We start from the raw sequence: 24,475 nt of genomic DNA, 5'->3' as shown, positions 1-24,475 counted from the left end.
GATTAGTGAACTCCCACCACCCCCCCACTTGCTCCACCCACACCTGCTTCCAAGTTTTCTGTAAAGCCTGCAAAAGAGTATAGAAAAATCAAGTTGTTTTTCATGAAAATTATAAAGTTGAGAGATACAAATACAGACTGGGCTTCTGGTATATGTAGGGGTTGATAAAGGAAGTTAGAAGGAGGTTTAAGCTATATAAAAATGGTATCCTTAGATGAGAGAGACCAATTTACTCTGATCTGCTTAAAAGGCCAAAGAGAGGCTTATTCTGGTCAGTGCCCCAGGAATGCCTGAACCTAGAAAAGTTTGTACCACCAATATCACTCTAGAATTGGAGGCGAATCCACAACCAGAATAATTAGCATTGGCCTGGTCAGCACATCTCTTTTCTGTTGTCAAATTATATTAATCAATTCAACACTTTTTCATTCAGCATCTATAAAATATCAAATATTGTAATAGGTTCTGAGGTTATGGGAGAAAAAAGACCCCTCATACAGAAATCTTAAGGAGGTATTGAAGTACTGAGGTACAGATGATAATAAACTGGATAAGCAGGGCAATGATAAAGGAACTGAGAGATGCTATACAAACCTACAAGGGAGGCATCAAATTTACATCAGATGCATTAGAGAAGGTTTTCCAGGAATAAATCACTTCTCCATAACCTAATGGTTAAAAAGTCCTTAGCTAGTCAAAGGTGAGATGATTATGGGTTTGAGTGGTGATCCTGGCTGAGTGAGCAAGGGTATATTGATGTCATTTACCATTTAGCTATATTATATTTGAACCTCTATTTCATCATAAATAAGTTAAAACTGAGATCATTTAAAATCTGTTGTTTCTATCCAGCTACATATTGGAGTTGGGCTTCCCTGGAGGCTCAGACAGTAAAGAATCCACCTGCAATGTGGGAGACCTGGGTTCAATCCCTGGGTTGGGAAGATCCCCTGGAGGAGGGCATGGCAACCCACTCCAGTATTCTTGCCTGGAGAATCCCCATGGACAGAGGAGTCTGGTGGGCTACAGTCCATGGGGTCACAAAGAGTCAGATACGACTGAGTGACAAAGCACACATATTGGAGTTATATTACCCTACTGACTAGAATATTCTGAATCCAATGGCCAAGGCTCTGTTCTCCCTGGACAGTACTTGGCTGGGCATTGCCAACATTGGCCTTGATTACTTCCTTTTTCTAATTGGCCAACTTTCTCCCTTTCTCCATTCCCAACTCCAAGCTGGACATACTCTCAAAGCAATGATAATGTATTCCAACAGGGTTGTCTCAAAGTTCTGTTGGCTTAGAAGCCATCCTGCCTCCATCAAGAGTCTCTGTATACATATGTTCTGACCAAGAGTTCTTATTTTGAAATTTATCAGAAGAAAATCTATTTTTCTATTGCTAGGAGTCATCTGATTATAGTTTTCCATCTTCTCATACTCCAAACTTATGATTTGCTTTCTTTTCAGTAGATAGAAAAGAGTACATATTTAATTTGGAATGAATAGGTCTTCTACCCAAAGGACCACTGTCCAGTAATGGATGCTGCTCAACACTAAAAATACTCATTCATATTCAAATATTGTGATTGTCTATAAGAAATGGTACAATTGTGATTCCAGCAGTTGAGAGGAAATTGACTCTGTTTTCTTAAGATCCTTTAAATCTTAGATTCTTTGAAATTAATCTCCATGAGGAAACACTTGCGCTTTTCCCACCTAAAACTAGAAGATAAGTCATCAGAAGATAAATTAGAGTTGATATAGTTCAGTAGCACAGAGTCTCTGAAATGAAGATAAAAATGTCAAAAACAAAAGATTATAAAGACTATTGCTCTTATTGTATGGAGGTGGGGAAAACATATCTTTATGAGATTCTTGCCACACTAGCACTGCAGAAAAATCAGGTCATGCTGCACTTTAAAAACTCTTAGGTGACCTTTCTGGCCTGTCAGAATTAGTGGAGAAAATTTTAATGATACTCAGATCTATTGACGTTTTACGTGGTGAACTTTCTTGAGAAATCAGGGGACAACATGCCATTTTAAGTTTCCGTTCCACTTTTCTCTTACTGTCATAACTTTTGATTACACCTATTTTTTTCTTTGCCCTTTTTTTGGGAGGGGAATGAAATGCTTTAGAAAATGTCATCCTTGAAAGTTTTGGTTGATGTTATCAGGGACTGTCATTTTTGTTAGTCAACAGATGGCTCTGTGTCATTTATGTCAATATATGAAAGTAACTAACCAAGAAATTTCATCAACTGATGGTGTGGATCCTTCATATACAAGCATCTAGACCTCTCTGCCATAATTTTTTTTTTTTTTTCAGAATAAAGCATTCCCTAACTTCCCATTTTCAGCCCCCAAGAAGTGACTTGCTCTTTAAGAGTTACATGACTTTTGACCTCTCTGTTTGAGGGAAACGATGGGTGACTTGTCTGTGGGTAACCACGAAATGGTCCTTTGGTTATGAACTCATCCAGAGTTGACTGGCCAGTGTTTGTGTAATAGATACACAGAGCCTCGAACACTGTGGGTGGATTGAGAGGTATCTGGGAAATGTAATATTCTTTAAATTACCAAGAAGTAATTTGATCTGAATAAGGCAACTCCAAAGAGAGCTCATTATGGTTCACCAAAATGCAATTGCAAACTGTAATTGGATTTCTTTTTAAGATGAACAGCACACCCAGGGAAGTGGTGCATTTATCATTTTTGTCAATCCCTTTCTAGAACTTGAACACTAGGGGCGATGGCACACCATGTCACCCCCTTAGAAACAGAGCGTGCTCTCTAACTCAGATAGGGTAAGCAGACATGCTCTTTCCATACACCACAGCCAATAATGTGTTTTGAGCAGAGGAGGCATTATTCAGTGGACACTTTTAGAAGGTTAACCTGAGAGCAGTATTGAGAGAAGATTGGAGGTCATGAAAGAAATTTGAGCATGGTAGAATATAAGACTGTTGTATAGCCCAAACTTGTCATGTTGTGGGTCTCGACCTAGGAGGAGGTGATGGGATTGGAATGGAAGATGGGAGTGTGAGGGATAATTCAGTGTGACTGCACCCAGAATGATTAATAACTTGTTTCATATTAGAGATAGTGTTTAATGGGAAGAACCCTGGTCTTAGAATCTGGAAGAATAAAGAGGTTTCCAAGGCAAGATTGAGGCTTCATTTTCTATTTTAAGAAAGAAAGGAGTTGAAATACAATGATCTCCAGTTCCTTTCCAGGCCTAACATTTTTAAATGAGAAGACTTTAAGGCATTACAGTTTTGCTGTTCATCCCTGTCAGGACGCTTAACATTAGGAGACAGCAAAAGACACATTTGTTATTTAGTGTATCTCTGACTTCCCACTGGCACCCTGACACCTTTAATAGATCCCTGGATAAGCAAAACCCTCAGTTTTACAACCACAACAAGTTTTCTGATCCCTTCCAGAGTCAAGATCAACTGTCTTACATGTACATATATTGGTGGATGGCATCTCATAAACTAATTTTGCAGTAAGGAATAAATAGCCTATAATGGCTAAAGCAGAGCTTTAGGTGGTGCTATGATAAAGAATCCACCTGCCAATGCAGGAGACTCAAGAGATGCAGGTTCAATCCTGGGTCAGGAAGATCCCCTGGAGTAGGAAATGACAACCCACTTTAATGTTCTTGCCTGGAAAATTCCATGGACAGAGCAACCTGGTGGGCTACAGTCCCCGGGGTCACAAAGAGTCAGACATGATTGAGCATGCACATTCCTCGCCCCAATGGCTGAAACATTTTTTATTAGAGCTGATAATATTAATAATCTTTGTATAGTTGGCCTAATTTTTAGAAATATCCCCTTATCATTTAGACTTCTCAGAAACACTATGAGGCACATCAACATTGGAGGTGTCAATAAGTCTATTTTACAGATGAGAAAACTGAGGTTTGGGGCAATTTAAGTAGGTTGCATAAGATCACCTAGCTAATAAGTGGCAAAGAAACCAAAACGCAGACTTTCTTACTCTAAGTCTGTTGCATTTTCCATTCTATTAACATTTTAAGTCCCTAGGCAAGAATATAGAAGAAGTATTTTTGGTCCACGGGCATTTGAAACCATCCAGTGATCACCATTTGGTCTTTTTTTTTTTTTTTTCCTACTTTCAGATATGGTCCCTGCAACAGTCTCATTTGGAATGGTTCTGACAACATTCTACCTAGTAATCCATAGCAGTAATGATCATAATCACACTTTCTCCCCGACCATCCCAAAGAACGTTTAGTGTATTAATGCTGTTAATTAATCTTCATGACATCTTAGCAAATGAAGCAGACTGCAAGCAGGAGGTCCCACTTGGCTGACTGGGAAGCTGAGGTAGGAAGGAATGCTAGGGAGCTGCCTCAAGGTGAGAATAAATCAGCAGAGTTGGTGAGCCAAGAATAGCCTTTTCACAGCTGAAGCTTAAGAGTCTATTGGGAAGGGACTTGTGCTATTCTCCTTAGGAGATTACTGTTCAGACACTAGAAAAAATTGCCACTTTAAAGCCAAGCTTTTCTTTGCTTACTTATTTTTCTGTGCTTTTGAATTCACTGCTTCTTTTCCTTTGGGGTCTGCACCTTTTTGCAACTGGGGTGACTTCATCGTTCTCTCTTCTGGGAGAACATGCCTAATTGTCTGGCAGATGACAATCTGGTTACCCCTGCAGTGACTGTCTCAGAGACCAGGGCACTCCAGTTTTTAATAGCTTCTCAGGAATTTGTCCCCTGAGTCTCCCCCTCCTCTGTTCAGGGCCCTAGGGTGGAGTCTTGTCTTTATAGCTCCCACATCTCCATCAGGATGAAGAGCGTTTGTTTCTGATGTTGTATTTCAATAGTTTATTTTCATCAGAGAGAAGATTGAGTGACTTCATCTCTCTGTGTTAGAAATGATGACTGTGTCCGTAACCACGTGCTCGGTCCAGACCCTGAGTGGTTTCTGTGGTTGCTGCAACACTGGGGATGGGGACTTGGGAGCAGTGACGGATTGTCCTGTGGCCAAGCTAAGGAGAGTGTTGTTTCTCTGTGGCAGAGAGTCTGGTTACACTGGGGGGAAAGGAACAGGATTCCTGTAGGCTGACAGGAAGACCATAGTTATCTGTGGGAAAAGGAATGATTATGTTGCTCTGTTGTTGGGAAATGAGGTAGCCTTTAACCTTGAGCCCAAATGAAGAATCCTGTTATGATTTACTTTAGCACAGCATTTAAATCCTCCACAACAATTAACCATCTTTCAGACATCACCAGGATATTAGTTATCCAAAAACTATTATCCTGATGGTAAAAGTATCTGTAAAAGCCTAAGCCACTTAGTTCAGCAAACATAACAGGACCAAAACAAACCCCACACTAAAACATTTGCTCTGATGCTGCTGCTGCTGCTAAGTTGCTTCAGTCATGTCCGACTCTGTATGACCCCATAGATGGCAGCCCACCAAGCTTCCCCGTCCCTGGGATTCTCCAGGCAAGAACACTGGAGTGGGTTGCCATTTCCTTCTCCAATGCATGAAAGTGAAAAGTGAAAGTGAAGTCGCTGAGTCGTGTCTGACTCTGTGGGACCCCATGGACTGCAGCCCACCAGGCTCCCCTGTCCATGGGATTTTCCAGGCAAGAGTACTCAGGTAGGGTGACATTGCCTTCTCCAGGTATTTGCTCTACCTCTTTTCAAATAATTGTCTGATGTTTTCTTAAAAGCATCATGAGATCCAGGCAGGTGGTAAAAGCATGAGGAAGAGCATGAGGAAGAGCCTAGATAATCCGTTTTAAAAAACAAAACAAAACAAAACATTTGCTCAATACTTATCTTCTATGACTGGAGACAAGTGAAATGGCCGAGGATAAGATTAAAATGCTGGCAGATTTCTAGCAGCTTCAAGGCCAGGGATAGGGAAATACATGCTATACATGTTGCCACCTGCCATTCTCAAGTCCATGGCAGACATCACTAATGGATAACATTATTCTTCCCTGCTGAGTCTGTCCTCAGTTCAGTACAGTTCAGTTCAGTCGCTCAGTCGTGTCCGACTCTTTGCGACCCCATGAATCGCAGGACGCCAGGCCTCTCTGTCCATCATCAACTCGAGGGGTTCACTCAGACTCACATCCATCGAGTCAGTGATGCCATCCAGCCATCTCATCCTCTGTCGTCCCCTTCTCCTCCTGCCCCCAATCCCTCCCAGCATCAGAGTCTTTTCCAATGAGTCAACTCTTCGCCTGAGGTGGCCAAAGTACTGGAGTTTCAGCTTTGGCATCCTTCCTTCCAAAGAAATCCCAGGGCTGATCTCCTTTAGAATGGACTAGTTGGATCTCCTTGCGGTCCAAGGGACTCTCAAGAGTCTTCTCCAACACCACAGTTAAAAGCATCAATTCTTTGGCTCTCAGCCTTCTTCACAGTCCAACTCTCACATCCATACATGACCACAGGAAAAACCATAGCCTTGACTAGACAAACCTTTGTTGGCAAAGTAACGTCTCTGCTTTTGAATATGTGATCTAGGTTGGTCATAACTTTCCTTCCAAGGAGTAAGCGTCTTTTAATTTCATGGCTGCAGTCACCATCTGCAGTGATTTTGGAAGCCAAAAAAATAAAGTCTGACACTGTTTCCACTGTTTCCCCATCTATTTGCCATGAAGTGATGGGACTAGATGCCATGATCTTCGTTTTCTGAATGTTGAGCTTTAAGCCAACTTTTTCACTCTCCTCTTTCACCTTCATCAAGAGGGTTTTTAGTTCCTCTTCACTTTCTGCCATAAGGGTGATGTCATCTGCATCAGATCAGATCAGATCAGTCGCTCAATTGTGTCCGACTCTTTGTGACCCCATGAATCACAGCACGCCAAGCCTCCCTGTCCATCACCAACTCCTGGAGTTCACGGAGACTCACGTCCATCGAGTCAGTGATGCCATCCAGCCATCTCATCCTCTGTCGTCCCCTTCTCCTCCTGCCCCCAATCCCTCCCAGCATCAGAGTCTTTTCCAATGAGTCAACTCTTCGTATGAGGTGGCCAAAGTACTGGAGTTTCAGCTTTGGCATCCTTCCTTCCAAAGAAATCCCAGGGCTGATCTCCTTCAGAATGGACTAGTTGGATCTCCTTGCTGTCCAAGGGACTCTCAAGAGTCTTCTCCAACACCACAGTTCAAAAACATCAATTCTTCGGCTCTCAGCCTTCTTCACAGTCCAACTCTCACATCCATACATGACCACAGGAAAAACCATAGCCTTGACTAGACAAACCCTTGTTGGCAAAGTAATGTCTCTGCTTTTGAATATGCTATCTAGGTTGGTCATAACTTTCCTTCCAAGGAGTAAGTGTCTTTAAATTCATGGCTACAGTCACCATCTGCAGTGATTTTGGAGCCCCCCAAAATAAAGTCTGACACTGTTTCCACTGTTTCCCCATCTATTTCCCATGAAGTGATGGGACCGGATGCCATGATCTTCATTTTCTGAATGTTGAGCTTTAAGCCAACTTTTTCACACTCCACTTTCACTTTCATCAAGAGGGCTTTTTAGTTCCTCTTCACTTTCTGCCAGAAGGGTGGTGTCATCTGCATATCTGAGGTGATTGATATTTCTCCTGGCAATCTTGATTCCAGCTTATGTTTCTTCCAGTCCAGCGTTTCTCATGATGTACTCTGCATATAATTTAAATAAACAGGGTGACAATATATAGCCTTGACGTACTCCTTTTCCTATTTGGAACCAGTCTGTTGTTCCATGTCCAGTTCTAACTGTTGCTTCCTGACCTGCATACAAATTTCTCAAGAGGCAGGTCAGGTGATCTGGTAGTCCCATCTCTTTCAGAATTTTCCACAGTTTATTGTGATCCACACAGTCAAAGGCTTTGGCATAGTCAATAAAGCAGAAACAGATGTTTTTTCTGGAACCTTCTTGCTTTTTTGGTGATCCAGTGGATGTTGGCAATTTGATCTCTGGTTCCTCTGCCTTTTCTAAAACCAGCTTGAACATCAGGAAGTTCATGGTTCACATAGTGCTGAAGCCTGGCTTGGAGAATTTTGAGCATTACTTTACTAGAGTGTGAGATGAGTGCAATTGTGTGGTAGTTTGAGCATTCTTTGGCATTGCCTTTCTTTGGGATTGGAATGAAAACTGACCTTTTCCAGTCCTGTGGCCACTGATGAGTTTTCCAAATTTGCTGGCATATTGAGTGCAGCACTTTCACAGCATCGTCTTTCAGGATTTGGAATAACTCCACTGGAATTCCATCACCTCCACTAGCTTTGTTCATAGTGATGCTTTCTAAGGCCCACTTGACTTCACATTCCAGGATGTCTGGCTCTAGGTCAGTGATTACACCATCATGATTATCTGGGTCGTGAAGAGCTTTTTTGTATAGTTATTCTGCCTATTCTTGCCACCTCTTCTTAATATCTTCTGCTTCTTTTAGGTCCATACCATTTCTGTCCTTTATCGAACCCATCTTTGCATGAAATATTCCCTTGGTATCTCTAATTTTCTTGAAGAGCTCTCTAGTCTTTCCCATTCTGTGGTTTTCCTCTATTTCTTTGCATTGATCCCTGAGGAAGGATTCAGATGCTTATATCTTTCCTTTTCTCCTTTGCTTTTGCCTTCTCTTCTTTTCACAGCTATTTGTAAGGCCTCCCCAGACAGCCATTTTGCTTTTTTGCATTTCTTTTCATGGGGATGGTCTTGATCCCTGTCTCCTGTACAGTGTCACAAACCTCAGTCCATAGTTCATCAGGCACTCTATCTATCAGATCTAGGCCCTTAAATCTATTTCTCACTTCCACTGTATAATCATGAGGGATTTGATTTAGGTCATACCTGAATGGTCTAGTGGTTTTCCCTACTTTCTTCAATTTGAGTCTGAATTTGGCAATAAGGAATTCATGATCTGATCCACAGTCAGGTCCTGGTCTTGTTTTTGTTGACTGTATAGAGCTTCTCCAACTTTGCCTGCAAAGAATATAATCAATCTGATTTCGGTATTGACCATCTGGTGATGTCCATGTGTAGAGTCTTCTCTTGTGTTGTTGGAAGAGTGTGTTTGCTATGACCAGTGCATTTTCTTGGCAAAACTCTATTAGTCTTTGCCGTGCTTCATTCCGTATTCCAGGGCCAAATTTGCCTGTTACTCCAGGTGTTTCTTGACTTCCTACTTTTGCATTCCAGTCCCCTATAATGAAAAGGACATCTTTTTTGGCTGTTAGTTCTAAAAAGCCCTGTAGGTCTTCATAGAACCATTTAACTTCAGCTTCTTCAGCATTACTGGTTGGGGCATAGACTTGGATTACTGTGATATTGAATGGTTTGCCTTGGAAACGAAGAGAGATCATTCTGTCGTTTTTGAGATTGCATCCAAGTACTGCATTTCAGACTCTTTTGTTGACCATGATGGCTACTCCATTTCTTCTAAGGGATTCCTGCCTGCAGTAGTAGATATAATGGTCATCTGAGTTAAATTCACCCATTCCAGTCCATTTTAGTTCACCGATTCCTAGAATGTCGATGTTCACTCTTGCCATCTCTTGTTTGACCACTTCCAGTTTGCCTTGATTCATGGACCTAGTATTTCAGGTTCCTATTCAATATTGCTCTTTACAGCATCGGACCTTGCTTCTATCACCAGCCACATCCACAACTGGGTATTGTTTTTGCTTTGGCTCCATCCCTTCATTCTTTCTGGAATTATTTCTCCACTGATCTCCAGTAGCATATTGGGCACCTACTGACCTGGGGAGTTTCTCTTTCAGTATCCTATCATTTTGCCTTTTCATACTGTTAATGGGGTTCTCAAGGCAAGAATACTGAAGTGGTTTTCCATTCCCTTCTCCAGTGGACCACATTGTCAGACCTCTCCACCATGACCCTCCCGTCTTGGGTGGCCCCACAGGCATGGCTTGGTTCCACTGAGTTAGACAAGGCTGTGGTCCTAGTGTAATTAGATTGACTAGGTTTCTGTGAGTATGGTTTCAGTGTGTCTGCCCTCTGATGCCCTCTTGCAACACATACCGTCTTATTTGGGTTTCTCTTACGTTGGACGTGGGGTATCTCTTCACAACAGTCCTACTACGGCCCTAAACATAATCACAGTCAAGCTTTAGGACTTGGTTCCCCAGTTGAAACTTCCCTGGTGGCTCAGATGGTAAAGATCTGCCTACAATGTGGGAGAGCTGGGCTCGATCCCTGGGTCAGGAAGATCCTCTGGAGAAGGAAATGGCAACCCACTCCAGTACTCTTCCCTGGAAAATCCCATGGATGGGGGAGCATGGTAGGCTACAGTCCATTGGGTCACAAAGAGTCAGACATGACCGAGCGACTTCATTTTTCCCTGTTTTAGAACAAGCTGACTTACCTTTCTTTCCTCCAGAGTATAACCAGAGGTACAGAGAAACTGGGCATGTGTGGTGGGTGGGGTGGATTGGTATTAATATAATTAAAATGTTTTTCAAGAGAGCTAGGCTAATGTGAAGTCTGCAGCTATAATAGAATTATCTCCAAGTTTAGGACACTTAAAATTGCACCACTAATGAAAGAAATGAAATTTAAAACATCAAAATTTTATCTTTTGAATTAAAAATTTGATAATACAGAGTTTGGGGACGGATTGTGGAAGCATGTAACCTCATAGATATAGTATAGATTGATATATAATTTGAAGGGCAATTGAGAAGTATCCCCCCAAATATTAAATGCATACACCATTTTTCCTAGTAATTCTACATCTACAGATGTTTCCACAAGTATTTAAGAATATATATTTAAAGGGTATGCATGATTTTGTAATACACTGATTGCAAAATAATTGATTGAAGAATTAAAGATTACAATCTCTGTATCTCTCAGTAGAGTACTATGTAGGCATTCAGAATATTGGGATAGGTACGAAATGGTAAATGGCTTTGTTTCTTTACAATTCTTCAATTCCTAGCTAATGTTTCCCTGCCAGTTGTCTTCATGTGTGGCCATATGACATGCGTTGCCCATGAGATGTGAATGGGTATGATATTTGTCGCATTCTGAAATGTGATTGCCTAACTTGTCTGGGACTCTAGTTCCAGCTCTCTGTCACATGAGCATAGTGTCACATACTGGCTCCTGTCCCAGTTTGGGTTCCAAAATGAGAAAGTGAGTTGAGCAGAAATTATTAGAGCACCAGATGACTCCAACTAAGCCAAGCCAAGCCCAAGAACTACAGTTGATCTACTACTCTTGGTGACATAAGCAATACATAAATGTCATAGCCACTGAGAGTTTGAGGTTGTTTGTTACACAGCATTCCTGTAGCAAAACCTGACTGATATATCTCATGTAGAAAAAATGTCAGTAATATGCTGAATGAAAAAAGCTAATTATATAGCAACATAATCAATATGATTTGCATTTAAAATATCTATCTATCATCTATCTATCCATCCATCTTTGCTTGTATCTTTTGTTTGTTTGGATTTTTTTCTGTAACATCTTAAGAAAGTTTATTTATTTATTTATTTTTTCTGTAACATCTTAAGAAAAACCCAAATGACCAACCCAATATATGTATTTGGCCAACCCAATATATGTATAGAAAATATCTGAAAAGATATAGAGAGAACTGTCAACTGTGGGCACCTCTGGAGTGGTTGAGGGCAGGAGGATGAGAAGGAAGAGAGACTTAGTATTTAATTCATATTTTTACTGTTTGACTTTTTCACCAACATGGGTTACTTTAATAATAAAAATACTTTTAGTTTTCATTTTTAGTATTTGCTATTTCAAGTACTATATTCTAATTTTGAGCATTGCTTTTATCAAGTCATTATACTTTTAAAATACTATGATTTCTGATGGGAAAAAAATCCACAAGGAATGCCCAAGCACTGATAAAACACAAATATGATCTGTATCCTTTCAACAGAGACGTAATCTCTAACTCTCAGAGATTAGTCCCCAGCACTGAGGAGGTCAGTGGAGAAGAGTGGGGGGAAGTCGCAGTGATGAGCTGCTACTGGGTTTGTGTTCTTTTGTCACCAAGACAAAGGCAAATACTGAGAAATTTGAAGGCAGAGTGGGAGATACTTTCTCTCTCACTTTCTCTCACTCTCTTTCCATCTCTCCAGGCCAGAATTGACTATTTCCCTGTGAGAAGCAAGAACTCATATTCAGAACGTGTTTAACTTTTTTCTTTCTAATTTGAGAAATTACAAAAAAGGCTGACCCCAGATAAACCTGAGAAGTAATCCTTTCCCTGTTCTATCCCAGACTAAGAAAACTAGTCTTTCCTTTATCTTATTCCTTTGTGGGAGAAACAAAGATCTCTTTTCCCTTGAGGCCGTTGTCTGACTGTTTCCTCTCAGAGGATTCCTCCCACACCTTTACCTTTCACCTCATTAGTTCCTGGTCACTTTCACAGCTCAGAGGTCACACCATTTAGACACCTGCTGTGTCCCCCAGGCCAGGAATGGTCCTCCCGTGTGTCCCAGTCCTCCTTACCATGTCTGAAACACAAGCGTGGAACCATCACGTGCTGCTTTCAGCGCCTGTTTATTTGTCTTTCTCACCCATTAAGGTCTTTAAGGTCAGGCACTGTGGCTTGTTTATCATCATACCCCTACTAACCCATCTTGTGCGTGGAATATAATAGCTGCTCAATAAATATTTCCTGAACATTTGATGGAAAAGAGTGCTGATAGGATAAAGTAATTTTTTCCCAGATGTTACTGTCTTGCCCTTTAGGAATGTTTGCTTTTTAATATTGGGTTGGCCAAAAAGTTTGAAAAAAACAAAAACGAATGAACTTCTTGCCCAATAGAAAAGGGCAGGCAGGAATTTTGGATTCTTCTACTAACAGGCTGGTAGGAGAGCTACTTTTTTCCCAAAGGAGTCTTCTGATTCCTAGGGTGACCAAGGGTCTGGATTTGGCTGAAACTGAGACGTTTCCCAGCATGTGGGACTGTGCACTGCTAGTATGGGTGTGCATGCGTGTGTGCTCAGTCATGTCGGACTCTTTGCGACTACATGGACTGTAGCCCTTCAGGCTCCTGTCCATGGGATTCTCCAGGCAAGAATACTGGAGTGGATTGCCATTTCCTCCTCCAGGAGATCTTCCTGACCCAGGGATGGAACCCGGGTCTCCTGTGTTTCCTGTATTGACAGGTGGATGCTTTACCACCGTGCCATCTGGGAAGCCCCAATATGGGGATAGTCTTGGGCCAAGTGGGATGACTAGTCATTCCACTTTTAGATCAATCACGTAAGAATTAACAAGTCTTCTTGTATACAGATCAAGGCAAACTGTGCTATTCCCCTCTCACTAGAATTCAGAAAGAGTATCACCACATGTTGTTGACAATATTTTCACTTCTGATCCCCTAAGGATCATCACATTTAATTGATAAGGTTCATTTGGTTTCTCCTTGGATACATCAAAGATATAGACTGATCCCTTTCCATCCCTTCCTGCTGTGTCCACAGAAGGTTGTCAATCAATTAAGGAATTTAGAGATTAAGTACTTAAAGGGCAGGAACTGTGGCTGTTTTTATAGTGACAGAAATAGTACTGAACCAATGCACCTTTCTTATCATAGCCCTTTCATGCGAATAGTGGTGCTGAGAGAGAAAATGGTTTCAAGATTATTAGGCATACTCTGAATTACCATGAGTTATTCAGTCTGGCTAATAGTCGGGACTCCTACGTAAACACATCTCAAGGAATCCTCTAAAGGATGTTTATATGCTGGAGCCAAAAGACAAAGCTCTTGTCTTTGTCAAATCTAAAGTTTTCTACCAGAAATCAAACTGCTTTACCCCAAAAGAGAAGGGTTGGCTAAGGCAGCTGCTGGGCACAGCTGTGAACCCCAGGGATTTCTAGATCCAAACTATGTCAAGAGATCAGCTCTCTGGCCAGCAGCTGTGCCCCAGCTGTGCCCCAGCTGTGATGAAACATGAAGGGCTCCCCCAGAAGACAGCTGAGACTGAACCAGACTCCTGCTCCCAAGAGCTCAGTCTTCTCTGGACACTGAGGTTTACTCTGGAAGCATCAGATTGCACCAAGTAGGCATGTTCTCCAAACTGTGCCTTGGCCAACCCTCTGACCTCTTCAGAGACTTTTTCCCTTCTGTGATTTTCTGTAGAACCTATGATCTGGGTGAAAAGGGACAGAAAGAACACATTATTTAAAAAGAAAAGTGCCTTGACCCCCTACTCAGTCACCTACCATCACTTCTGCTTCTCTGTGCCAGTGGGCACATCATAGGCAGTTTTATCACTTTCGTTGCTACTTCTATCCACGAAGTGAGGCTCTTAAGTAAGCTTGGGGAGAATACCAAGGTGGTATGTTTCTAAATGGAAGCACAGTTTACAAAAGAGATGTATCCAAAACACTTTTTTAGGAGAACAGTACAGAGATTCCTTAAACAACTAAAAATAGAGCTACCATATAACCTAGCAATCCCACTCCTAGGCTGATACCCAGAGAAAACCATAATTAAAAAGGATGCAAGCACCCCAGTGTTCATTGCTGCACTATTTACAATAGCCAGGACATGGAAACAACCTAAATGTTCATTGAAAGAGGAATAGATAAAGAAGATATGGTACATAAGAGTGGAATATTACTCAACCATTAAGATGAACAAAACAACGCAATTTGCAGAGACATGTATGGACCTAGAGATTGTCAAACAGAGTGAAGTAAGTCAGAGAGAGAAAGACAAATATCATATAATACTGTTTATATATGGAATCTAGAAAAATGATACAACTGAACTTATTTGTAAAGCAGAAATAGAGTCAAAGATGTAGAGAACAAATGTATGGATACCAAGGGGGAAAGGAGGAGTGGGATGAATCGGGAGATTGGGATTGACATATGTTTAAATAGATAACTAATGAGAACTGATTGTGTAGCACAGGGAAATCTACTAGGTGCTCTGTGGTGACCTATATGGGATGGAAATCGAAAAAAGAGTGAATGTATACATACGTATAACTGATTCAGGCTTCCCAGGTGGTGCTAATAGTAAAGAACCCACCTGCCAATGCAGAAGACATAAAGGACGTGGGTGCAATCCCTGGGTCGGGAAGATCCCCCTGGAGGAGGGCATGGCAACCCACTCCAGTATTCTTGCCTGGAGAATCCCATGGATAGAGGAGCCTGGCAGGCTACAGTCTATGGGATTGCAAAATGTCAAACATGACTGAAGCAACGTGGCATGCATGGCATGCAACTGATTCACTTTGCTGTACAGCAGAAACTAATACAACATTGTAATGCAACTATACTCCAATAAAACCAAAACCAAAACCACTGTTTTAAACGTAACTTGTTGACAGGATGGTTATTAAAACTGTGATAATAAGCTATTAGAAGGAGCAGTATAAATGGATGACAGAAAAACAGAGAGAGTAGGAGGTGAAGGGAAGGCCATTAAGGACTGACTGTGTAGCCCATCCCTGCCTCCTTTCCTTACCCTCATGTTAGGCTTGAGATCCTGACCTTACAACTTGGTTAAGCCTCTTATTCCAGGAATGCTTATGATGCCTGCTTTGTTTGCTTCTCCTGTGGCTCTTGGGTAGAGGTGACCCCTTAGATTGGGAGTGATCACTAACCATGAATGGTGTCATGGCAAGCAACATCTCTCTCCACAGTAAGAGAAAAAGGAATATCTCCTGCACTAGCTACCATTGCTGAGTTACAAACCACCCCCAAACTTAGTCGCATAAAGACAACCTTTCTTTTTGCTCACGGATTCTGTGGGTGAGGAATTAGGACACGGCAAAGCAGGGATGACTTTTTTCTGCTCCATTGTGTCTGGTACCTCAGTTGGAGAGACCTAAAGACTGGAAGTGATGTGATGGACAGAGGCTGGAATCATCTGGCTGCATTTTTACTTACATCCTTGGAGGTGGATGTCGGCTGTCAACAGGACCTCAGCTGGGCTGTTGGCTGGAGCACTTACATATGATTTTCTCTCCATGTGGTCTCTTGGCAAGGGCTAGTTTGGGTCTCTGTATCACATGGTGACTGGTTTCCAAGACCGAGTGTTTCAAGACAGCAGGAGTGCCTGACATTTTTGATCTTCCCTTGGAGGTCACTTCTGTCCTTCCCTGTTGGTTGAGACAATAACAAAGTTCTATTCAGCTCAAGGTGGAGGAGACGTACGCTTTATCCCTTGATCGGGAATTTTAAGGTCACATTATAAGATGAGCATGTTGGATGGCTGGTGTTGCTGTCATCTTTGGAAAATATTACCTGCTGCATCCTTCTAAGTTAAAAGTTTTAGAAGAGTGGTTAGAATTTAGGAAAGGTTGGGGGACTGGAAGTCATGACTGTTTTCTTTGACAATTCTTCTGAGTTTTCTTCCTGAACACATTCTGTTGGTTAAGCTCCTTACATTTGTCCTTGCAACTCACTCCACCATGAATGTCTTTCTTGTCTTCTTTGTCAGACATATTTGGATTGAATGTTCCAGAGAATTCTATTGGTAACTCATTGGTAAAATCTTCGCTGGTGAACCAAGGTAGAATTAGTCACACACTTCTCTGTGCTTCAAATAATACTAATGTGTAGTGAGTACTTTTCTATGTATGAGGCACAGTTCCAAGTAATTTTCACGGTTTAAATAATTCATTCTTCCCAGCAAGGCTGTAAGGTAAAAGACGTTATTATTATTTTAACTTTACTAATGAAGAAACTGAGGCACAAAAATTACATAACTCGGCTGAGGGCACATAGCTTTAAAGTGATGGAGCCAAGACTGAAGACAGAGTCAGATAGTATGCCACTCCTAGAGGGACAGTTGGGAAAAAGACTTCAGAATGATGTCTATAGAAAATATTCACTAAGTAATTTGGCCAAAGAGTGTAGGTAGGAAGTGGAATAAAATTCTTGAAACTTTGTTCAGTTCAGTCTTTTCAGTAACCTTAGACACCAACTCCCTCCAGTGAATCAATTAAGATCAGGTATTGAAGCACTAACAAGAAAAAATTTTCCAGCGATGTAAACCAGCTTATACAAGGGGAGTATACAGGGAGCCTGAAAACACAGTTTTAAAATCATTATTTCATAAATGTTTCTGCAAAGTCAGGGAAGAGTTAAGGATATGATTTTCTCTTTTCTCCTTATGAAAGAGAAGGGGAATTTTAAACAGCTCCTCTTCCCCAGCTTGGCATTATTCTGATTTTGGAAGATGTCTCTAATTGCTCAGATGCACAACCTTCTCTCCTTAAGAAACCTGGAAAATGCTTTAGGCTCTTTCTTTTTTTTTTCTTTGCATTCTTCCCAACCCTCTCCACCATCCTTCCACTCAACACACATCTGTGCATTTACTAAGCATGAATGTTGATTTGCCTGACCTCAGACTCCATGCATCTTTTTACTTTTAGAAGTTTCCAAAGTGAAAGGGTAAGAGGTGGTTCAATGTCATTGGGCCATTCTTAATTTTTCTTGAGAGATAATAATGGTAACTGTAGTCTGACTACATGGGTAGTTAGCATCAAATATACAAATACCTCGTATGTTTGGAGAGTGTTAGTCCTCAAGACACCAGGAAAAGCAGAAGCTCCAGCGAGGAGAAAACTCAAACTTCTCAGATGCAGAAATTTCATCCAAAAGTCATCCTAGACTTTCATGTCTTGTAAGAGGTTTTGCAAAGCCTTCATGGTCCCATTTTTCAGCTGCCCATACTGATACTACTGTCTCAGTCCTGAACTCCCCCTCTGACATCTAAGTGAGATTATAGGCAACCATGCATTCTGTTTAACTTTGTAAATCCAACACTCACTCTCTGAGGTCTTCAAAGTGGTCCAGTACTCAAGAGGCAGTTAAAATGATTATCTGCATTCATGCTGGAGGAGCGCATCAGGAGGACGTGCCAGCCAGTTGACATTGGAGCTAGACCACGGCAAGCAGGAAGGTTCTTACCTCCTTCCCTGTTCTTGGAAGGTCTGATCTGTCAGCAGTTTCCAGAGTGGGAGCTGCTCCAAGGATGCAGCCTTGAGAGAATAAGGGGTTGCTGAAACCATATGGATAGATGGAAGGTATATGTGACTGAATCCAGTTAAGGCTTCTATATAAACTTTTAAGATTCTGCTGGGCAGGTGCAGACATCTACTCTCTTGTACCCAAGACAAGCCTTGCATATGAGTTCTCTTGATTGTAAAGACTGCCACCGACCAATCTGGAGTAGCTGCCTCTTTCTTTAACCTCTCCTTGCCCTCCATGTATGGGGCCAGTTTATGAACCCACACTCCATGTGACCAAGTCATTCTCCCCCTCCCCAAAGCCCAAGACCCCAAATGTGGTGCTCATCTGAATGCCATGCTAGTCCTCTCCAATTCATCTTTTTATAGCCCTACTTTCTACTATTTTCCTGTGATTGAACAGTGGAAGTTTATAGAAATAATGCTTCCGTCAAACTGTAGGGTTTGAGACAGAATATATAAGACTTCAGCATTTACAGAATTTTCATTAAGTATTGAATTGGCCAGAGTGTTCAGTAAGATCTTACAGAAAAGTCCAAATGAACTTTTTGGCCAACCCAATATTCCCTAAGGGAACTATTAGCTTTCAGAAGTAATCTTTAGAGACCAGCACTTTCTTCTTGATGAGTTTCAGGTTCCAACATGGCTGTTTCAGTCATTTTTGTATGCTCCCTTTCTGGGTCTTTGTGAATTAATTAATCGATTGGAAATTCGTTCTTTGGTTTAAGTATTATCAACGTGCTTTTTTTGGTTTTGATGTTTATTTATTTATTTTTTGGCTATTCATTTAAATCTCAAGAAGAATTTCAGATGTGCCCTATTGGCTCTTCCTGTGGCTACTTCATGCTCAACGAAATCCAAAGATCCAATTTTGGAGAAGGGACACAAGTCAAGAAATGTAAATTGCTGTGCTCTGCTCCGTGGCCATCAAACATCCTTTGTTAACATTCTCATTTTCTACTAAATGAGCTATTGTGGCTACAAGTCAGTGGTTCCAATACAGAATTTGTAGCACAATAAACAAAGTGTAAAATGTATGTAATGAGGACTGCCTCTAATTTCCCTTAATTGCACTTTGAATTACAGCCAGCACGACCCTGACACCAGCATTACTTCCTCAATACATAGCCTTGATGTACAGCAAATTTTTCTTGTATGACAGGTTTATTTCTTTGTTGAAGAACTAGTTAGGAGGTATTTCATTGTATGTTGCAAAGATGTAATTGGGCTCTGGCTGGTCTAGTCACTTAATAGGTATGGTCATAATGATATGTCAGCTCATAGTATATGAGCTCCTCATTCCTTTCCAGGTTGATTGCTTTATCTCAGAGACATCAAACGGAGTCCAGCAAAAGTAACACCTATGGGAAGATGAACTGGAGATTTATTTCTCACTTTAAGTTCGGGGCTTTGGTATATTCAGAGAAGGCTGGTAGCTTCCTATCAAATAAGGCTGAAAAAAGAAAGTTAGTGAAATCTATGAATAAAATTCTTATCCCTTAAGATTTAAAGTGTATTTTCCTTGAATGACAGGGAAAATCTGTAGAGGTATTGACTACTCACCTTCTAACCATCAGGCACAAAAGGAGTGAGGTGCTTTGGGATTAAATTCCCAGAAAAACATTTATGGTGATAGTGATATCACTTGCAACATATCATTTAATCCAAAATTAGTTCATTTTATTGTTTGTATCACCAACCGTAGTACTAATTGCTAATTCAGTCTGAGTGCTGTTCTTCTTCTTCTTTTCTTTTTGTATTTGTCTCCATTTGCTTTCATCACTGTATTTATCATAAATGAGCTATATTTATCATAAAAACTCAGAAATAAGAACATAAGTATTGAGGACAGGTAGATTCAAGAGAAGGAAAGATGTGAAAGTTTGGAAGGGCCAGGTGATTTTGGGCATAGCACAGTAAGACTCAATCAGTAAATTCCCAGCGGTGATCTGATCTGAAGGGACATTGGTTTGGGTGATGGCCAAGTGGCATTGTTTTGAACAAGTGTAACTATAGTAACGTTGGTGGTGACAGGAATATGGCTGGCTGTGGTCATCAGTGGTGGCTGCAGCAGTGACCTTGTGGCTCCACATGTATATTCAGCAGTAGCAGCATCAATAACAGAGCCTCTGTCAGACAGAAGCATTTGCCATGATGTCTTCAGTGGGTACCGATGACATGATTGACAGTTTTAATGTCTGGAGTGACTTATGATATCACCACAGCAGTTAAAGAAAGTGGGGAAGAAAAGAGCTGAAACACTGTTTAATTGGAAATGAGTGCTCCAAGTGAGATACCTGCTGTGGATTGTCAGAGGCTGAGCGTCAGGTGTGGGGTAAAGAGACAATTTTTCCAGGAGAGTTGATAGGAGCAAAGTCAGAGAGGACTAGTATGTATCTTGTAAGATGGCATTAAATTGAGTAGCAAGGTGTAAAGCAGGGAAAACCATATCTGGTGTTTATTACAAGTTAGCTAATTTTACTAATAAAATATAGTAATAATATTATATCATAGTTTCTTCTTGTTAAGCAATTATTAAGTTCAGGGGCTGAACCAAGGTCTTTATTTGTAAAATACAGACAACATTTTTGTGCCACGACACTAGTTTATAGACTATTATAGACTGAATTGTACCCTCCCCATCCCAAATTCACATGTTGAAGCCAGAACTTCCAGTAGAACTGTATTTGGAGATGGAACTTCTAAGGAGGCAATTGTCTGAATGAGATCATAAGTGCTAAGTCACTTCAGTTGTGTCTGACTCTGTGCGACCCCATGGACTGTGGTCTGCCAGGCTCCTCTGCCCATGGGATTCTCTAGGCAAGAATACTGGAATGGGTTGCCATGGCCTCCTCCAGGGGATCTTCCAGACCCAGGGATTGAATGTGCATGCAGCTCTTGTGTCTCCTGCATTGGCAAGTGGGTTCTTTACCACAGGGTTCTAGCGCCACCTGGGAGATCATAAGGGTGGGGCTGTAATCTGATGGGACTGATGTCCTTTCAACAAGAAGATAACACCAGAGCGCTCTCTGTTTCTGCTCACACAGAGAAATGCCCATGCCAGGACACAGTGAGAAGTCATCGTCTACAAGCCAAGGACAGACGTCTTGCCAAAAACCAACCCTTCTGGCACCTTGATCTTCAAGCCTCTCAAATGGTGAGAAAACCAATTTCCATAGTTTAAGCTGCCTAGTTGATGGTATTCTGTTGTGGCTGGTTGAGCAAACTAATATATATATATACCAAAAAACAAATATAAAAACCAGCTCTTCCTCCCCAATCCTTTATTTTCCATAATTCATTTTCTATGACCCTACTTGCTCTCCTACCCAACTGACAGGAAGAACACTTGATCTTGCCAATTAAAGCTTTCTCAGCTTTCTGATTTTTTTAATTTAATTAACTTTTACTAGATTATAATTGCATTATAGTGTTGTGTTAGTTTCTACTGTACAGCAAAGTAAATCAGTTATATGTATACAGATATCCACTCTTGGATTTCCGTCCCATTTAGGTCATCGCAGAGCACTGAGCAGAGTTCCCTAGCTGTACAGTAGGTTCTCATTAGTCATCTATTTTATACATAGTATCAGGCTTTCTGGTTTAAAATGAACTATTTGGATAATTGCTCTGCCCTCTGTTTTCCCAAGATGGCACAGGGGAGCAGAGTGACATTTCTTTTTTTTTTTTCAGCCTGGATTTTTAAAAAAATATATTCTTTCCCACTGTGGTTTCTTATAGGATAGTGAATATAGCTCTCCGGGCTGTTGTTTATCCATCCTATATATAGTAGTTTACATCTGCTAACCCCAAACTCCCACTCTATGCCTCCCCCAACCCCCCAGCAAACATCAGTCTGTCTCTGTGTCTGTGATTCTGTTTCTGTTCCTTAGATAGGTTCATTTGTGTCATATTTTATTTATTTATTTATTTTTTAATTTTATTTTATTTTTAAACTTTACATAATTGTATTAGTTTTTGCCAAATATCAAAATGAATCTGCCACAGGTATACATGTGTTCCCCATCCTGAACCCTCCTCCCTCCTCCCTCCCCATTCCATCCCTCTGGGTCGTCCCAGTGCACCAGTCCTAAGCATCCAGTATCGTGCATCGAACCTGATCTGGCAACTCGTTTCATACATGATATTTTACATGTTTCAATGCCATTCTCCCAAATCTTCCCACCCTCTCCCTCTCTCACAGAGTCCATAAGACTGTTCTATACATCAGTACGCAAATACCGTATGATATATGTGTCATATTTATATTCCACATATATCATACGGTATTTGTTGTTCTGACTTAGTTCACTTAGGATCATCTCTAGGTCCATCGATGTTTCTGTAAATGGCGTTATTTCATTCTTTTTTTATGGCTATGTATGTACCACACATTCTCTATCCATTCACCTGACAATGGACACTTAGGTGCTGCTATGAACATAGGTGTGCATGTATCTTTTCAAATGATAGATTTGTCTGGATATATGCCCAGGAGTGAGGTTGCTGGATCATATGGTGATTCTGTTTTTCGTTTTCTGAGGAATCTCTATACTCTTTTCCACAGTGGTTGCACGAATTTACATTCCCACCAACAGGGACGCTTTCTTCTGCTTGAGGTGTTGAGGTCTGAGGTCCTTCTGGTCATCTTCAGGGAAGGGATTTGTGCTGTATCCATTGTCGAAGTATCTGCAGTGGAGGAACTTGTTTGCATGTCACTTTTAGGGCCTGGTGATTCCCCCCATAGTGGACGTGGGCCTCATCTTAGCTGTCCCTGGGACTGCTGATCCTTAGGTCCGACTGAGACTCTTCTTCCATCACTAGGGTTCCTGGGAATGTTAGATCCCCCACAGGTTCTGGGAATGGGGTGAGGGCAGGGTTGTGGGTGGAGGGTGGAAGACTAGTCTCTTAGGCAGTTTTATATGGTGCTTTCCTAGGTCATTTCTACTCCACCATCTAGAAGCCATGTTGATCTTCCTGCCTCATAGACTCAGGGCATCTGTAAAAGGCAGGAACTCTGGGAGGCAAGGGATACTCGTGTTACTTTGTAACCCTTGTCTCTAACTCGAGGCTTTTAGATTTCCCCCAACATTATCCTCAGAAGGACAAGGAAATGAATTCACTTCTATCTGTCCTCCAACTTTTCTTGTCTCAATCTCAGGCTCTAACTGCTTATTTTCTACTTCAACTCTGTTGACACAAACTGCCCTTCAGTCCAGTCCTCTCCCTTCCTCGCCTCAAGGCTTATGCTAAGACCCTGGGCCCTGGTCTTTCTAGCTTTGGCTCTTGATTTATAAAGCTCAGCTTTCAGGGTTCAAAGAAAACGCCTCATCAAAGCCCGAGACTCTTAAAATTAAAAGCACTTGTCTTTAGCCTATCATCCTACAATGAACAGCATCAACAAATCTATATTTTAAAACTCAAAGCCAAGCAATGATTTACTTGATCAAGAGTAGTCTATCTTCCCCTGAAATATTGGATGTTTCAAGGGTGACAGGGAAATGAGCAATAATTAAGGGTTTAAAAGGAAAGACAATACATTGATTAAATATTTTCAAGATACTCGAACTGCAGTCATTTCTTGTTAGTAAATCTTTCCACATTCAACCTTTCCCCACAAAGTATCTTTGCCTTTATGTCTCTCCTGTTTCAAAGAAAGTAGGAGCTAATGTTTGTTTAGATTCTGTTTTGATCCCCCCTTTTCCACAGAGTTCAATCAGCAATAGCAGGCAGAGTTTTTGCAGGGAATGGAGATAAGCCTTGAAATGACCTTGAATTACTAGAGGGTGTTAAGCAGCTTTTTGGGGTTAAAATCTAGAGAAAGCGAAGGGTGCCACTCTGACCCCAATCCCATCACCTCCCAGCCTTAGTTACTGTTTTGTCTCTGGCAACAGGAAGCCAAAAGGCAGCACTGGCTGAACAAAGGCCACTTACTTCTATGTAACCCAAGTTATGGGTTGACCTTCCAGCCAGACTTTGGAATCTGATTTCTTTCTCTGAAACACAACTTGCCCAAATCAGTGAACTAATAATGTGACTTACAGCTGCCAGAATCATCCTTGCCTTTCCAAGAAAGGTTTTGGTTCTTTCAAATATTTAGATTTCAAGAAATCAGCTTTAAATTTGCTTCCCCTGCTCATCCTTTTCTTCTTTCTCTTGGTTATCTCTGTATACTGTTCCTCAGTAGGTGCATTCATTCTCTTAGAGAAATCCCATTATTGGCAACATCCAATTTCGAATATGGTAGAGTAAGCATGGAGCAGCAATGGCCAAGGGATGGGCATGTGAGGAAAGCTTCAGGTAGCCTCCCAGGGTCTTATCACTCTAGTAGGGTATAAATGAAGTAACTGAGAGTTCCTTAGACTCTCAATGGGGCTACAGAATTGGAGAAAGGACTGATGGATAGGAAAATGTCTGAAGTCCGGAAAAGGAAGCTGAAGAAGGCAAGAATCTTTTGACAGAGGCTTTGGCTGAGAGTGCCAGCAAGACATCACAAAGATTAGACCTG

General features: G+C 41.2%; 1 long non-coding RNA gene across 4 annotated transcripts in view; it reads left to right on the top strand.

Moving 5' to 3' along the window:
• LOC123329464 overlaps nt 1-24,475 on the top strand; it is a 164,162-nt gene that overhangs the window by 113,526 nt on the left and 26,161 nt on the right. For all 4 annotated transcript variants that reach the window (XR_006544919.2, XR_006544920.2, XR_006544916.2 and 1 more), the window contains exon 3: nt 21,015-21,124. This is a non-coding gene — a long non-coding RNA (uncharacterized LOC123329464). The remainder of the gene's footprint in view (nt 1-21,014; nt 21,125-24,475) is intronic.

The sequence above is a fragment of the Bubalus bubalis genome, chromosome 15, assembly GCF_019923935.1.
Source record: "Bubalus bubalis isolate 160015118507 breed Murrah chromosome 15, NDDB_SH_1, whole genome shotgun sequence".
NCBI classification, from domain to species: Eukaryota; Metazoa; Chordata; class Mammalia; order Artiodactyla; family Bovidae; genus Bubalus; species Bubalus bubalis.
This window is presented reverse-complemented; position numbering and strand designations above follow the sequence as displayed.